The sequence below is a fragment of the Adiantum capillus-veneris genome, chromosome 11, assembly GCF_014529385.1.
Source record: "Adiantum capillus-veneris isolate H3 chromosome 11, ASM1452938v2, whole genome shotgun sequence".
In the NCBI taxonomy this organism is placed as follows: Eukaryota; Viridiplantae; Streptophyta; class Polypodiopsida; order Polypodiales; family Pteridaceae; genus Adiantum; species Adiantum capillus-veneris.
This window is the reverse complement of record NC_140941.1, coordinates 18395766-18406956: the sequence shown is the minus strand read 5'-3', so window position 1 is coordinate 18406956 and position 11191 is coordinate 18395766. Positions and strand designations below refer to the sequence as shown.

The 11191-nt window shown below is 38.3% G+C and overlaps 1 pseudogene; it reads right to left on the bottom strand.

Annotated features, from left to right (window-relative positions):
- Positions 1-4325: 4325 nt before the first annotated feature.
- On the bottom strand, positions 4326-11186 carry LOC147446948 (uncharacterized; annotated as a pseudogene).
- Between the last annotated feature and the right edge of the window lie 5 nt (positions 11187-11191).

Below are 11191 nucleotides of genomic sequence, written 5' to 3'. Positions count from 1 at the left end.
TTCATAGTGACAATGGAGGCAAATATTTTTATTGAGAGTTTATGAGTTACTGTGATGACAATAAAATTCATCATAAACATACTATTCCATATCCACCTCAACAGAACGGCGTTGCTTAATGAAAGAATCGCACTATTCTCAATGTTGTGAGATGTATGCTCATTCATTCTGGTTTATCTTGTGTTTTCGGGGCTGAAGCTACTTACAATATTTACTCATAATCATCTCCCTACTACTGTACCTTCTAGTAAGATACCCATCACAGCATGGATAGGTGACATTCCTTTTGTATCTCATTTTCGAACCTTTCGATGTATTGCTTATATTCATGTTCCCAAAGAAACACGAACAAAGGTTGATGCTCCTAGTCTTAAAGTTATTTTTATTTTATATTTTTACACTTCCAAAGGCTACAAATTCTATGACCCTTCCTCCAAGAAAGCAATTGTAATTCATGCTGCTACTTTTATTGAACAGCTTATGGGAGGCTCATGTCCATGGATGATTCTGATGATATTAAATCATTGCTTCACGTTTTTCCATTTCTGCAAGTTGATGAAACTCTTTCTACAGAGCAGATTTTCTGTTCACAACCATCCATTCCGAATGTTATCAATGATGATATTGATATTTTTGTTGATCTGCCTATTAATTTTAAACATGGCTCATGTCATGTTTATGATATTGATATTGTTTATAATGCTTTCTCTACTTTTGAAGATCCCGTTACTTATAATGAAGTTATCTCATCACCACAAAAGGATCAATGGAAAGAGGCTATGGAAGCATAGTACAATTCTCTTATCTCTAAAGGTACATGGATACTAATTGGATTACCTCTTGGTCGTACAGCTATTAAGTATAAGTGGATGTATAAGACAAAAGTAAAAGCAGATGGATCTTTTGACAAGTTGAAGGCACATTTAGTTGCAAAAGGGTAATCCCAAGTAGCTGGTGTTGATTCTCACGAGACCTTTTCACCAGTTGTTTGCAATACAAGTGTTTGAGTTTTATTGGCATTTGTTGTTCAATTTGATTTATAAGCTCATTAAATGGATGTGTGAACTACTTCTCTTTATGGTGACTTGGACGAGGAAATTTATATGGAACAACCAGAAGGGTTTGTTATTCCAGGTAAAGAAGACCTTGTTGCTTGACTCCATAAGGCTCTATATGGTCTCAAACAAGCTTTGCGAGGCTGGTATACAAAATTTGATCTTTTTCTCACCTCTAAAGGATTCATCTCTTGCTCTTCAGACCCCAACTTATACATAGAACACCAAGGTAGCAGTTTTGTGATTCTTGCTCTATATGTGGATGATACCATCCTTGTTTCCAATGATTTGGGATTTCTTCAACAATTGAAAAAGTTATTGTCTTTTGCATTTGATATGGTGGATCTTTGAGAGATTCACTAGTGTCTTGGCATTCAATCCCAATGGAACCGCACAAATGGTATTTTATTCCTTCAACAATCAAATTTTATCGCAGATATTATTCAAAAATATGGTATGAAATTTGCACATTCTTCCAACACACCTTGTCTTGGGAGCTCTATGAAGAACACTTCTAACAATGGTGGTCAACTTGTCACAAATCAACCGTATGCTAACTTGATTGGATGTCCTAGATTTGTTGTCATGAAAACTTGCCCTGATATTTTGTTTGTTGCTAATTATCTTGGAAAACATCTTGCATGTTCTTCTCTTAAGCATTGATTTGCAACCAAGTGTGTATTAAAATACTTAACAGGCACTACAAATTTTGGTTTGATCTATCGACGATAACTCACATTGGATTCTATGCAATCTCTATCTCTTTTGGGTTACACATATGCAGACTGGTCAAGCTCACATTTAGCTATGTGATCTACTAGTGGAAATTGCTTCTTTATTAATGGTTGTCTTGTTTCTTGGACCAACAAGAAACAATGTTGTGTTGCAGTTTTTACGACTGAGCCAGAATGTGTTGCGGCTCACTTACAGCTCATGAGTTGATCTCGCTTTGACAAATGCTGGTTGATATTGATCACTCTCCTCTTTCTTACACACCCTTGCAATGTGACAGCCAAAGTGATATTAGTCTTGCAAAAGACTTTGTTCAACATAATAAGTCAAAGCACATTGCTGTCCAATATCATTATGTCAAATATGAAGTACACAAAGGCACCATAATGGTTGAACATTGTCCAAGTGATCAGATGGTTGCAGACATTCTTACCAAATGCCTCAATGAGTCACGTTTCATCCTCTTGCGCTAGGAGCTTGGAGTTGCTTTGGCCTCACACTTTCTAGATTAGCTTCTCTACTATTGTAATATCTTTGTACATTTGAAATTGTAATCCTATAGATACCATGCACTATGCACACTCCACACACACACACACACACACACACACACACACACATACACAGTGGATGGAACTGTCCTTGGACTTTCTTTACTGAAAACTCTCTAAAAGTAAGAAAGAAGAGGCCATTGATATCTCTCAAGCATATAAATGACAAAATATGTGTGGGCACGGACATGGGTGTAGGTAATGTAGGTGAGGATCTAGCCCATCTTTTGCAAAACCCCAGCTATAAAGTCCCACTGAACTGTGTCAAAAGCCTTCTCATAGTCCACCTGCAACAACAGTACCATATCCTGAGAAGATCTCTGAGCATGTTCTATTCTAAGTTGGACTGGCAGAATGTTATGAAAAATGGATCTACCAGAGATGAAACATGATTGAGCTTTATGAATAAAATTTCTAAGAAGAGCGCTCAGCCTCATGGCCACAGCTTTGGCTAAGATTTTATATATAATACCCATCATGGATATGGGTCTCCAATGATTCAAACCTTTTGGAAAGGTCTGCTTAGGGATAAGCTTGATAAGTCCCTGTTTGAGATAGGGGTCCATGTATTGAGCTGACCATCAGGAGTTTATAAGAGACAATATAATATTGAGACAGGGGTCCATGTATTAAGCTGACCATGAGGATTTTATAAGAGACAGTATGATACCTTTTAGATCATGCCAAAATGCCAGCACAAACTCTTTTGAGATTCCACAAATACCAAGAGTTTTCTCATTGCCCAACTTTGATAAAGCATATTTAACCTCTGTCTCCTAAAATGGTACTTCCAATCTCCTTGCATGATCAGTCTACTCAATACATGCATGAATCCACAATATCTAACAATTCCTTAATAGCAATATCCATGCCAGGAGGCTGAGTCTTCTTCTCAAATAGAAGCTCTGAGTAAAATTTTTCACAATATTGCATGATGTTAGTAGGTCTTGATATTTCAGTGTGATTCTCAATATGTAAACAATGCATCAAATCTCTCTTCCTCTTAGCTTTCAGTTTGTTAAAAAAGCCCTTGGAGATATCATTACAGTCTTGTAGTGCATGAACCCTGCATAGAAATCTACATTTTGTGGCCATTTCTAGATCATCTTGTTTCAATACATCTCTGGCCTGCTGCAATTCCACAAGTTTCTCTTGACACAGTTCAGTGATCTTAGCCAGCTCAGTGAAATGCTCAATTTTGTCTTGAGCAGATTTGCATTTCCCCCTTCTGAATGCAACATTCTTCTTACAATATTTCCTTACAATATGTTGCAAATCAGAGAATATATGCATCTTGACATGCAGAGGGTGAGAAAACATTAGCTTATTCTTGTTTATCATTTGTATTACCACCAAGCTACATCAATCAATTTATTATTAACCATCAAGGGACGTTTCAGACCATGCATGTAGGAGTTAGCATCCAGGTCATACAAAGAACAAATCAGAGGGAAATGATTAGACAATACCATTGAAACATCCACCAAGAAAGTTTTCTTCATTGGCAGCCAATCAGAATGCATGAAATAAACCCTGTCTAGCCTAGACCTATAGAAGCTAGAGAGGTTGGTTTATTACTATGTAATACCATATTGAAATCACCCCCTACAACTCTTGCAGACAACTCAATATCCAAACACCATTTCCAAAGCAAAAATCTCTCTTTAGAATAGTTTGAGTGGCATAGATGTTGACTGCATGTAGGGGTCCAAAGGCAGAATCAATTAGAAAAACAAAACTACGACCCGAGGGATGGTCTAGAATCCATTGGGGATTCAAATCGTGTTTAATGCATGTCAGGACACCTGAATAGCCACCAGGATGCCCTCCATAGAACATACAATAGCCTTTGTAAAAGAACATCTGACCCGTTCTTTCCTGAAATTTATGCTCTTGATAACATCCTACATGAATATTATTCCTTAGTAACCAAGCATTGAAGGATAGTAGTTTAGAGGGATCCCTTTAACATTGAAGGCTGTGACAATCATTGAGGGGTATTAACAACAATCTGAGTATCCTCTTCTACTTCCTCCATAGTCACTTCCAAATTTGTTGAGATGTAGAGAGAAAGAGAGAGAGACGAGACAAGAGACACACCATATACGCTCCCAAAGACCGATTCATATTGAGGACAAGATACAAATATATAGGTGAGACCAAGTTGAGCAGAGTGAGCCATATATAGCTCCAACACCCCCACTCAAACAAAGATCTATAGCTTTGGATGAAAAAACCCTTGGGGAGTTCAAGGGAAAAACCCAAGCCCCTATACAATGTGAAAATATGAACCAGCGATGATGATGTGAAAGTGAATTGTGCATCTATGTAAAAATATTCAAGTGACTTAGAGATCACAATGTGCAAATGTGGAGTGTGCATAGTGCATGGTACCTAAAAGATTACAATGTCATATGTACAAAGCTATTACAATAGCAAAGAAGCTAATCTAGAAAGAGTGAGGCCGAAGCAACTCCAAGCTCCGAGTGCAAGAGGATGAAACATGACTCGTTGAGGCCTTTGGTCAAAATGTCTGCAATCATATGGTCACTTGGACAGTGCTCAACCATAATGGTTCCTTTGCGTACTTCATACCTGAAATAATGATAATGGACAGCAATGTGCTTTGACTTATTATGTTGAACATAGTCTTTTGCAAGACTAATAGCACTTTGGTTGTCACACCGCAAGGGTGTGCTAGAAAGAGGAGAGTAACGAATATCAACCAGCATTTGTCGAAGCCAAATCAACTCACGAGCTGCAAGTGATGCCGCAACATATTCTGACTCAGTCGTAGAAACTGCAACACAACGTTGTTTCTTGGTGGTCCAAGAAACAAGACAACCATTTATAAAGAAGCAATTTCCACTAGTAGATCTCATAGATAAATGTGAGCTTGCCGAGTCTGCATCTGCGTAACCCAACAGAGAAAGAGATTGCATAGAATCCGATGTGAGTTGTCGTCGATAGACTAAACCAAAATCTGTAGTGCCTTTCAAGTATTTCAATACACGCTTTGCAGCAGACCAATGCTAAAGAGAAGGACATGCAAGATGTTGTCCAAGATAATTAGCAGCAAACAGAATATTCGGACGAGTGTTCATGCCAACAAATTGAAGACATCCAATCAAGTTAGCATAAGGTTGATTTGTGACAAGTTGACCGCCATTGTCAGAAGTGTTCTTTGTAGAGCTCGCAAGAGAAGGTGTGTTGGCTGAATGTGCAGATTCCATACCAAATTTTTGAATAGTATCTGCAATAAAATTTGACTATCGAAGAAATAAAATACCTTTTGCACGGTTCCGTTGGATTTGAATGCAAAGACACGAGTGAATCTCTCCAAGATCCACCATATCAAATGCAGAAGACAATAACTTTTTCACTTGCTGAAGAAATCCCAAATCATTGGAAACAAGGATGGTATCATCCAGATAAAGAGCAAGAATCACAAAATTGCTACCTTGGCGTTTTATGTATAAGTTGGGGTCTGACGAGCAAGAGATGAATCCTTTAGAGGTGAGAAAAAGATCAAATTTTGTATACCAGGCTCGCGAAGCTTGTTTGAGACCATATAGTGCCTTATGGAGTTGAGCAACAAGGTCGTCTTTACCTCGAATAACAAACCCTTCTGGTTGTTCCATATAAATTTCCTCTTCCAAGTCACCATTAAGAAAATCAGTTCACACATCCATTTGATGAGCTTCTAAATCAAATTGAACAGCAAATGCCAATAAAACTCAAACACTTGTAATACGAACAACTAGTGAAAAAGTCTCTTGATAATCAACCCCAGCTACTTGGGAGTAACCTTTTTCAACTAAACGCGCCTTGAACTTGTCAAAAGATCCATCTGCTTTTACGTTTGTCTTATACACCCACTTACATTTAATAGCTGTACGACCAGGAGGTAATTCAGTTAGTATCCATGTACCTTTAGAGATAAGAGAATCGTACTCTGCTTCCATAGCCTCTTGCCATTGATCTTTTTGTGGTGAATAGATAGCTTCATCATAAGTAACGGGATCTTCAGAAGTAGAAAAAGCATTATCATCAATATCATCATCATAAACATGACATGAGCCATGTTCAAAATCAATAGGCAGATCAACAAAAATATCAATATCATCATTGGCAACATTCGGAATGGATGGTTGTGAAGAGGAAAGTTTCTCTATAGGAAGAGTTTCATCTTCTGAAAGAAATGGAAAAGCCTAAAGAAATGATTTAGTATCATCAGAATCATCCATGGACCATGAGCCTCCCATAAGATGTTCGTTAAAAGTAGCATCACGATTCACAATTACTTTCTTGGAGGAAGGGTCATAGAATTTGTAGCCTTTGGAAGTGTCAGAATATCCAATAAAAATAACTTTAAGACCAGGAGCATCAAGATTTATTTGTGTTTCTTTGGGAACATGAATATAAGCAATACATCCAAAGGTTCGAAAATGAGATACAGAAGGAATGTTACCTGTCCATGCTGTGATGGGTATCTTACCAAAGGGTGCAGTAGTAGGAAGATGATTCTGAATAAATACTGCTGTCAAAGTAGCTTCAGCCCAAAAAACATGAGATAAGCCAAAATGAATCAGCATACATTTTACAACATTGAGAATAGTGCGATTCTTTCGTTCAACAACACCGTTCTGTTAAGGCGAATATGGAATAGTGTGTTCATGATGAATTCCAATGTCAGTATAGTAATTCACAAACTCTCGAGAAACATATTCGCCTCCATTGTCACTACGAAGCTTCTTAAGGCAACGACCAGTTTGAAGTTCCGCAACCTTGTGGAATTGTTTGAAAACAGATAAGGCTTCAGATTTTTGTCTAAGTAGAAATACAGTCGTATACCTTGAGAATTCATCAATGAAAGTAATGAAGTAGCGATATTGTGATCTCGAAGAAGGTAGAGGTCCACACATATCAGTATGAACAAGATCCAATATGTCATGACAATGAGTTGTATTTGAAAGAGGAAAAGGTTTACAATTGTGTTTCCCAAGAGCACAAAATTCACAAATTCTCATATGGCGATGGGCTTTAAGATCCATGCCATGAACAAGATCACAACGTTGAAGATCAAGGAGTTTTGAGAAATCAGCATGAACAAAACGGTGATGCCATACTTTGCAATCATGATCACCTGGAGCAGTGACAACATTTGCTACAACATCGTTGAGAGAGAGTTCAAACAAATTACCATTTTGAGGAGCAGTGGATATAGTATGTCCATCTTTCTCAATTCGGCATTTGGTATGATCAAATCCAACAAACAGACCAAGATCAACAAGTCTAGCAACTGAAAGAAGATTACGTTGAAGATCTGGTACATGTAATACTCCTCGCAAAATTCGAGTGGAAGAAGATAAGGTACCAAGATATAAGTCTCCAATACCCTTTACTTGACAAGTAGTATCATCGGCAAGATAAACAACACGTTGAACTGGTAGTGGATGATAGTTATGGAGCCACTTAGATTGATATGTCATATTTCCTGTAGCACCAAAATCGACAATAAAAGGTGATCCATCACGTACATGAAGGATTCTGTCTGGAGCAACTAAACATAGGACGCAGCCTGTTTCTGGTACAATGTTATTTCGATGTTCAGTAGCATATGCTCTATTCCGATCTGTGTCGAATCGACGCTTATAGCACATATGAGTGGGATGATCAGATCGTCCACAATATTCACAAGAAGAAGAAGAAGAGTCTCTAGATAAACGTGGTTGTTTTGTGGTAATATTGTGTTCTTCATCATATTGACGTGCCCAACAATTATCTTCAGTATAGCCATTTCTGTTGCAGTAAGAACATTGCTTATTAGGAAATTTGAGACGAGAGAAAATATTACCGCGACGGCCACCTCTGCGGTTTCCTCGTTGAAATGGACGCCTTCGAGCATAAAAAGCACGTTCCATCTGTTGTCACTCAGTCTCCTCTTGTGAAATCATACTTGTATCGTGACCAGCATTACGACGTTCTTGACGTTGAGAGTATTCAATTGAAGACATGAAGGCTTGGTCGAAATCAAGACCATCTTTATTAGAGAGAATAGTAACAATGTTATCATAAGAAGAGTCCTTCACCGTATCAAGGAGAAGTGTAATCAGTTTCTTTTGTGAAACAGGATCATCGACAGCAGCAAGTTGATTAATAATAGATTTGAAAGATTCAATATGTCCCGTCATGGCAGTACCAACTTCATATTGTAACTTGTTAAGCAACCCTCTCAAATAAAGTATTTTTGTAACAGATTTCTTCTGAAAGTTTGCAATAAGGTACTTCCATACGTTGTGGGAAGTAGGCAGTTCATACATATCAAGCAAAAGGGAATCAGGAAGAGCAGAAAGAATATACCGACGAGGTGCTTTAGCACGTCCTTGCCAATCCGTATAGGCAACATTCCAATCTTCAAATATAGGTCCTTTAGTGATAAGCACGTTATCATTATCCGTATCAATGGGCTAAGGCAGACAAACACGATTTCCAAGAACAACATCAGAGAGTTCATCGCCTTCAAGAATTAACAACATCTTTGCTTTCCAGCCTGGAAATCCTTGACCTTGGAAAGGAGGAACAGAACGCTGGCCAGAAGGAAAGCCGTTGACGATAATATTTATAGCCATATCTTGTTGCGAGAAGACGTATAAGATAAGATCATAGAATCTGCACACCATATATGGTGAAGGCTGCAATTGAGAATGAGAGAGATATGAGGACTGTGTTCTGTTAACGAAAAACGTAAGAAGGATGCTCCAGGAACGTCCAAACATGTGAGAGATGTCACCCAAAAAAGGCAAGGTAAAGGAGATGTTAATAATAAAGAGTGCCGTGAGACACAAGATTGACGGCCACAATACGAATAGCAAAAAGCTAAATCTTCTCGAAAAAGTTAACGCCAAAATAAGAAAAACAATCGCGGACGCTTCACGAAGAAGTAGGACGAAGAAAGCTGCATCAAGCTCAATTGTAGTAAAAACCTAGAACTCAAATCGAAGATGTCGAGGAGACGAACAAGTTTTGGATGAAAAGTGCCATTGCGCTACGTTCCATTGCGCTTTTTCCGTTTTTCCAAATTTTGAGCAGAACACCCCGAAAAATTGAGATGAAGTTCAGGGTGTCATCAACAAGAAAACATAATCAACGATTAGATTGATTAGGAATAAACGACACACAAAACACTAATTATATTTTTCTTAACACAAAACCACCACAGTTAACAAGAATCAACGCTCAAAAATAAAATTTGTAGCAATTTTGAATCTTACATGCGAATCGCATACACATACTGTTTTGTCACCATGAATTGAATCGGCGCGTGATCGTTATCGCTCTGATACCATGTTGAGATGTAGAGAGAAAGTGTAATAGGACTAATTTTTGAAGTTCTTAAAGTAGAAAAAAGAATGTAGTAGGGAATATCTTTCGTTTAGCACGATTTGAAAGATTGTTGAATAGTCTTAAATAGAGCTTATATGAATGAGTTTGAGATATTAAGAGAGAACACATATTCTTTTTTTAAATAATACACTAGAGACGTATTTGATAAAGATTAATGAATAACAGATACTCTTTCTATGAACATTAAAATTGAGACTTTTATTAACATCAGTATTTTATATTTATGTGTTTTATCTTAAAATGCATGGGTAGGCTTAAAATAAGTTGTAAAAGTAGTGGAGATCCAAAAATAAAGGTTTTATGAGTCGCGACCTAAAAGTTACGTTTTTAGCCAAACAAAGACGTTTTTCGCAATTCTGTCCACACAGCCTTGTAGACCAGACCTATTCCCGTCGTTTTCAGTACCTGGATTTCTCTGTTCAGAGTTTGTTTGTAAAAGTTATGATGTAGTGTAGTATACACAGGGACAGACAAACATACAACATCATACAGTTCTCCCTGCTATCAACCAAGAAGTAGATTATTTCTTCATGGCGATGCAGAAATCAATGTGTGAAACAGGATCTGTGCAAAGTATCATGGTAAAAATCTAACCTTCACGGATCGCTTAGCGATCACGTTTTTATATTATTCTCGCAGGTATACTTGGTGCGAAAATCGTACAGGCTTTTCGAGGAAAAGAAGGATAAAAGCATGACGGGTGGTGCATTTGGGGATCATTCACAGATCTCCTCTTCTGCGAGTGCGAGTGCGAGTGAGAGTGAGACGCTGCATGCAAGCGGACTGAAGCTCGGGGGTGGTCGGGAGGTTCGAGCTCCGTACAACAGAGTGCGCCCATATTCAATTGCTCCTCTGTTGTATCAAAAGTTTACAAAGATCCATCAATACAAAGATCTCTTTCTCTACCTTTTGCTGCCTATCTCTATTATTCGATTCCCGTGACAAAAAGAGAGAGAGACGAGACAAGAGACACACCATATACGCTCCCAAAGACTGATTCATATTGAGGACAAGATACAAATATATAGGTGAGACCAAGTTGAGTAGAGTGAGCCATATATAGCTCCAACAAAATTAACTTCAGGAGGATCTGTAGTCCTCTTTTGATGATAATCCTTCAGCATAACTTCAACAGCCTCCAAGGTTTCTGGAGAGGGCATGTCTTGCAAGATGTCATAGACATTAGAAGAGGTGTAGCCAGAGGCCAAATTTCTTGGTTTGAAGGTCTTCCTGGCAGGGGAGCCTGAAATCCTTCAGAATCAACAGTTCTTTTCCCTTTGTCCCCTCCTCTAGGACCTTTTGAGGAAGAGGGTTGAAAAGAGGTACTTCTAGTATTGATGAGTGATCTAGGCGGTCTAGCATAAGAGGGGGTTTTGGGACCAGCCAAAGGAACCACCGTCTGAGATGGAGTTGGTACAGGAGGGGTAGTAGGTTTACCCATGGGTT